The sequence below is a fragment of the Heloderma suspectum genome, chromosome 6, assembly GCF_057233095.1.
Source record: "Heloderma suspectum isolate Gila_16-S chromosome 6, 16-S_ref, whole genome shotgun sequence".
Taxonomy (NCBI): domain Eukaryota; kingdom Metazoa; phylum Chordata; class Lepidosauria; order Squamata; family Helodermatidae; genus Heloderma; species Heloderma suspectum.
This window is the reverse complement of record NC_139463.1, coordinates 72903554-72909553: the sequence shown is the minus strand read 5'-3', so window position 1 is coordinate 72909553 and position 6000 is coordinate 72903554. Positions and strand designations below refer to the sequence as shown.

General features: G+C 47.0%; 1 protein-coding gene across 3 annotated transcripts in view; it reads left to right on the top strand.

Annotated features, from left to right (window-relative positions):
- Window positions 1–3328: 3328 nt before the first annotated feature.
- NFE2L1 (NFE2 like bZIP transcription factor 1) overlaps window positions 3329–6000 on the top strand; it is a 35399-nt gene continuing 32727 nt past the window's right edge. The window contains exon 1 of one of the 3 annotated variants that reach the window (XM_084804848.1): window positions 3329–3432. The gene's annotated coding sequence lies outside the window, so the exon portion shown is untranslated. Of the gene's footprint in view, window positions 3457–6000 lie in introns of all 3 variants that reach the window. The other 2 variants (XM_084804847.1, XM_084804849.1) reach the window with 2 other exon arrangements.

Here is a 6000-nt window from a genome sequence, read left to right as displayed (position 1 = left end):
GGAGGGCATGAAAAGATTACCTTAGCTCCAAATTTGGTTATAGATACATGTATGTGGACAGTTTCAAAACCCTCTGTGGCTGCCCATGGGGGAAAATGTAAGAAGACTGTGTCAGAGTCAGTGTGATGGTTGTTGGTTATGGATAAAGTACACTACTGAGCCCTCGCATAAGGTTTGCTTATGGACCGGTGGGATGCTCATAGCTTCAAGACACCAAAGGTGCCATTTGTTTCTGAAATGGGGGTGGGGAGATATATATTTTTTACCTTTTAAGTATGCATTACTTAATTTAAATTTGCAATGGTCAGTTTAAACCTCAATTTAAACATCGAAAACAATAGCCAGATGGGCCAGTTAGATCACTGACAATCTCATGTGATAGTGAATAGATACAGGCAGTGCTAGCTCCCGGTTTTGGAGGGCCCTTGGGCAAGGCGTTCTCAATGGCCCGACTCCCTCACTGAGTCTACCTTCTCAGTGCCTTGTCTCCAGCTGCCATTGCTCCTCATCCTGTTTCATATCATTGCTACCACTTGCTTACCTGACAGGCAGAGATCCAGTGAGCAAGCAGGCAGTGGCATCTACTGCTCCTCCTCTTCCTCTTTACCACTGTTGTCTGGGCCAGAACAAGAGGCAGGTGAATAAGCAGGTTGCAGTGGTGAAGAGGAGGAGCAAGTCCAGGGGGCTCCTGCTGGGGTGTGGACCCTTGAGAGCAGCCATGAATACAGGTATGATCTGTGAGATGGAATGTCCCCAGTTCAAATCTCAGCACAGCCATCAATTCACCATGTGGCTTTTGTAGGCAAACCGCTAGCTAACAAGTAGAAACAGCAAAAGAAAAAAGAAAAAGAGAAAAAAAGTGCAGGATGAAAAGAAAATGTGTCTCCTCTTCTTGCCCCCCCTCCTGTTTTGGGCCTCAGCCCCCCAGGATTGCTTTGGTGGGTCATTTGCTTCCCTTCAGCCACGCAGACTCCCAGCCCTAGTTTGTTGATGATTGTCGGTGGCTGCTGCCAGGAATATTTGCTGACAGCATGAAGAGCAGTGTGCATCCACAACCCTTGGCCTGTACCAATTTTTGGAGTTTGGAGGACAAGTGTACCCCCCACCAGTATTTTTCTGTAAAGGTAGGAGATCTTTCCCATGTAGCAGAACAAATCCCTCACCCCAGCAAGAAACCTTCAGTATTCACCTGTGGATACTGAAGCTGACTAATATTTAGAATGTTTAATGGTCGTGAGTTAATACGTCAATGGAAGGAGCAATCCTATGGCCGCTAGTCAGCAGCCAGACGGCCATAGGATATGTGGTTTTCCAGGAACCGACCTCAGAGCCCATGCTCCAAGGTTGGTTCCTGGAGGACCGACCTTCCCCCTGTTCTGCACTGCCCCCCTGGCAGCGCGGAATGGCCTCGCACTCCGTGCTCAAAGAAGAGCATGGAGCGGCCAAAACAGGGTGTGCCGGGGGGCGTTCCGGGGTGGGGAAGGCTGAAATGCCAGTACGACACATCCTATGTGTCGTTCTGACAGTTTCTTCCCTCGCTTTGCCTTCCTGCAGCTAGACGGCCAAAATTGGCTGTCTAGCCACAAATGCAGGGCAAGAGAAGTGCGGAGGGAATGATCCCCTCCGCGCTTCTCCGGCCCTGCGTTGGATAGGCGGTCGCCTCCGAGTTCGGAGGGGGCCGCCTATCCCCATAGGATTGCGCATTTATTTATTTATTTGAGGGTGTCATACTGTGCCCTTCAGTTCCCAGGGCAGCTATGTGGACTGCTTTGAAGTGCGTTGAGTACACAGGAAAAGTAAAATATACATGCTAAATGTATTGTTAGTGTCTGACTATAATATTTCTAAACTGTTGACATGTTTTTGATATTTTGCCAAATATCAAAATGTATTTTACATGGTAATTTCATTGTTGGTTGGGAGAATATCATTTTAAAAGAAGAATTTACTTGTACCTGGATGGGAGATAAGTGGGTTTTTAAAAAGCAATCTACTGTCCATTTTTGAGATTCCCATGGTGATGACAGAAGCTGTTATTTATAAGCAAATTTCTGTGTTTTGGTGTAACTTAGTACATTGATGGAGAAAGATGTATGAATATGTATGTGACATAACCCAAATCCAAGAACAAAACCCTATGTCTCTGCGTCACTTAAAAAATCCTCTGGTTTTGAATCTTTTTTGGGTAGTACCAAAACCCCAAATTGCCACATCTTGAAACGAATCTCACATTTTGGCACTTAGCCTTTAAACATATTTTTATGGATTCTTAAAAACTGTATCCACTTTGTGTCTTTTATTTTATATGTTGCCTTGAGAAGGTGTCTCTCCCCCCCCCCGCCCCCCAAGCCTAGAAATAATAGATACATTTAAGTTACTGGCAAAAATTTAACTTACTGGCAAAAAAAAAGCTCTTACATGTTGAATTTTAATGTTCCATCTCGTTCTGTTCGGAATGTCTGAGGCGAATATCGTGGGTGAATTTCAACTTTAGTGGGTGTGAGTAAAGTGTGTAAATTGTTATATGGGCCAAAACAAAATTACCACTAAAATCTGTCTTAGCTGCATTCTCCTCCAAGCTTGAATCACAATTTTGAAATTCAAATTGGAGTATCAGTTGAATACTACAAGATACATTTAGGAGGGCCCGAAAAAAGGATTTCTAAAACAAAACCACATTCTAAAACGCAAAATTTCATTCGGATATTTTCGTTCAACACTGACGAGGAGGTGATAATGGAAAGTCCCGGAATAGTAGTGGTGGGTTTTTAAAAAAAACATTCATACAGGTTGACCGCTGAAGGGCCTTTTGAAGTCTTCGGTTGGTTGCCAATGGCAACACTCCCAATATGGCGCCCCTTCGTAAGACTAGCTGCGGGCCAATCAGCGGCTATGGAGATTACGTATTTGGGTGGGTGGGTGGGTGGGTGACGGGCAAAGACTGGCTGCAGGAGCCTGTGTGTACGGACATATCGTCCAAAGACAATGGGAAACAGGGTAGTGGCTTTTCGGCCGGCGGTTGGTCGCAAATTCTGTCGCTCACGCCACATGGCGCGGGAAGCCTAGCGAGCCTTCCACTGATTGGCGAATTTGTGTAGTCAGTCAGCGCGCGGTCCGTCCGGCCCTGTGCCACAGCGATTGGTGTTTTACGCTTGTCAATTTTTTTGGTCGCCCTCCCCTTTTCACCCTTTTTATCTATGGGTCCTCTAATTGGCCGTCAGGGTGTCACTCGCTGTGAGGTTTATGGGCGGGAGGCCCGATTTGTCGTCTGATTGAGCGAAAGAGCTGCCACTCTTTTCGGCCCTTGAGGAGGATTGGGTGGAGCCGCGTGGAGGTGGGGAGGAGAGTGCTGGCAGACGGGTGCTGCTGTTTGGGCTTGGGACCGGCACCGGGGCAAGGCCGCCCGAAGGCAGCAGCGAGCGCCGAACGACGGTAGCTGAAGAGAGAAGGTGCACGGTGAAAGAGGGGAGGATGCTAGGCTTACATGAGGGGAAATGGGTGGAGGTAAACAAAGCAGGTGGAAGAGGAAAAGGGGGGGCGAAACATACGGTGGGCAGTGAGGAGAAGCCAACGGGGGGGGGCAGGGGGGATAGACCTGTAGATAAAAGAGGTCATACGGGGCCTCTAATTGGGGCGTTGGTGGGGAGTGTGTTTAGGGGACGGAGGGTAAAGAAATGGGAACGAGGAACGGGGGCTGGGAGTAAGCCAGGTAGAGGAGGAGGGGCTGGACGAGTCGTGGGGAGGGTGTTGAGAAGAGAAAGTGGGGAGAGCTCAGAGGAATGGGGGTGCAAAGGATAAGCTGAGGGAAAAGGAGCTGGGGGGCTGGTCGAGGCAGGACTGTGGAAGAGTAGGAGGCGAATGGAGACGGTCTCTTGGAGTGCGGGGCGGTGGGTGGGCTGACGGGTGGAATGGGGAGAAGTAGGGCTGGCTGAGGCGTGGGTTGGACCAGTAGGCTGTGGGATGGTCGAAGTGGGGTGTATAGGGGGATTCGGGAGTTAAAAGGGGACAGGATGGGCTAGAAAGGGGAAACAAGAGAAGGCTGGGTAAGTCGGCTTAGGTTGTGAGGAGGCTAAGAGTTAAAGTTGGGCTGGAGAAGTGAGGGTTGGGAAAACTCCCTTTTCTGGTTTCCCCAGTATAGTGGAAATGAAGGCAGCCTGAAGCCAGAGTTCAGATGGGATGGTGGTGGAGGAGGAGGTGAATGTGGGAGGGATTGCTGGAGAGTGAAAGAATGTGTGTGTGTGTGGGGGGGGGCTGATTGGATGAGGAAGGCAAAGGAGCCGCAAATGCCGGGCGGATAAGAGGGGAGTGGGGTTGAAAGAGCTGGGAGATAGTAGCAGCAAGGGGAACAGAAGAAGAAGGCAATTGAAGGGAGGAATCCTAGAGGAAGTAGTGAAGAATGGGGGCGGGGGGTTCTAGGATGGATGCAGTTTGGAAATTCAGTCTACTCCCATTGCTGTTTGTAGAGAAACCAATTACTTCCGAGGGCTGTTCAGTGTCATTTAGAAGAAGAGCATCTTTGTGGCTTTATTCTGTGACTGTAATACTGGGACAATCCTGGCCTACTTCATAAGGTTGTTATAAGAACTACTCTAATAGTTTCCACAGGAGTAGCCATGCTAGTCTGCTGTAGAAGGAATAAGAGAGAATCTTGTGGCATCTTAAAGATGAACAGATTTATTCTGGCATAAGCTTTTGTGGACTACAGTCCACTTCATCAGATGCATACGTACAGTACACACAGTTGGTGGGAGAGGGAATTAAATGCAGAAAGTACTGACAGCTACAGCTACATTATTAATCAAAGAAAAATCGTAAAACCTACAGTAGTGTAAGTTGAAACCGTCTCAGTAATGGGTAGAACCTAATTTGAATGTCTGAAGCCCCCTCCCACTTTCCATCTTAAGACTGTAACGAAATGAGGGCTTCATGGCTTCAACATCAGCCACTCCCCCCCCCTTTTGCTTTGTTTACCATCGTGCCTGATAAAAAAAATTCTGAAGAACTCAAAAGCTTGTATTTTTATTGTAATAGTGTACTGTATATGCTCTTAGCATTCATATAGTGTTATTTCTGGGTACTCACATACGTAATTATAGTAAAAACAACAGAAGAGTCTTGTGTCACTTTAAAGAATAAAGCATTTATTATGGCATACGTTGTTGTCAGCTATAGCCCTCTTCATGAAATGGTATCCTGAGTTTCCAATATATAGGTTCTATCCTATTTCCAAACAGTACAATAGGGATAAAAGTTTTCTATCACACTACATGTGCTAATTTACTTACCCTGTGCCAAGAGGTTTGTGGTGTCAGAGTGAAGCGTGAATGGGGCTGTAAGCATCTCAGGTGCTTTGGGGAACTGTGTGTGTGTATGCATGCACACACGTGCCTGTGACCAATCAGGGGCCGGGTTGGGGTCCTGATGTTTCCTGCAGACAATTATGCTGCATCCCAACCTGTTCTGATAGATTGTGTTTGTGAAGTGTCTTTCAGAGAAGTCTATTTCTAGGAGTGTGTGTGTAAGCACTGAAGCATCCCACTGTCTTCTGGGGGTTCCCTGTGTGTGATTTTGAGGCTCCTGACGATTCATACAGTCCTCCAAAGCACCATTATTTAGTTTCCCCAGCTGTCTCAATGTATTTCAGTGGCCATCTGCAGTACAACTTTTCTTCTTGGCCACTTGGGGATAGTTCCTGAAGACGACTGTGAAAGCATCCAATCTCCTTTGCTTTAATATTTTCCTATGGCTAATAAGAAAAAGCCAGTGCTTTCCAATATCCATTTGGATATCATTCTATTTCCCAGTGGAGTAGAGTGCTAGGAGAGTGGAGACACATGGTAGGGTGTGTGGAATGTTTATGGATGAGACAAAGAGCAAAATAGGAGACTTCAGGGAGTGGGAAAGCCAGTGTGGATGTTATTGAGGATAGAGATTACTGGAGTGAGGAACAGAATGTTTGGGGACTAGGAGATTTTTGAGGAGATAAATGTGGGGAAATAG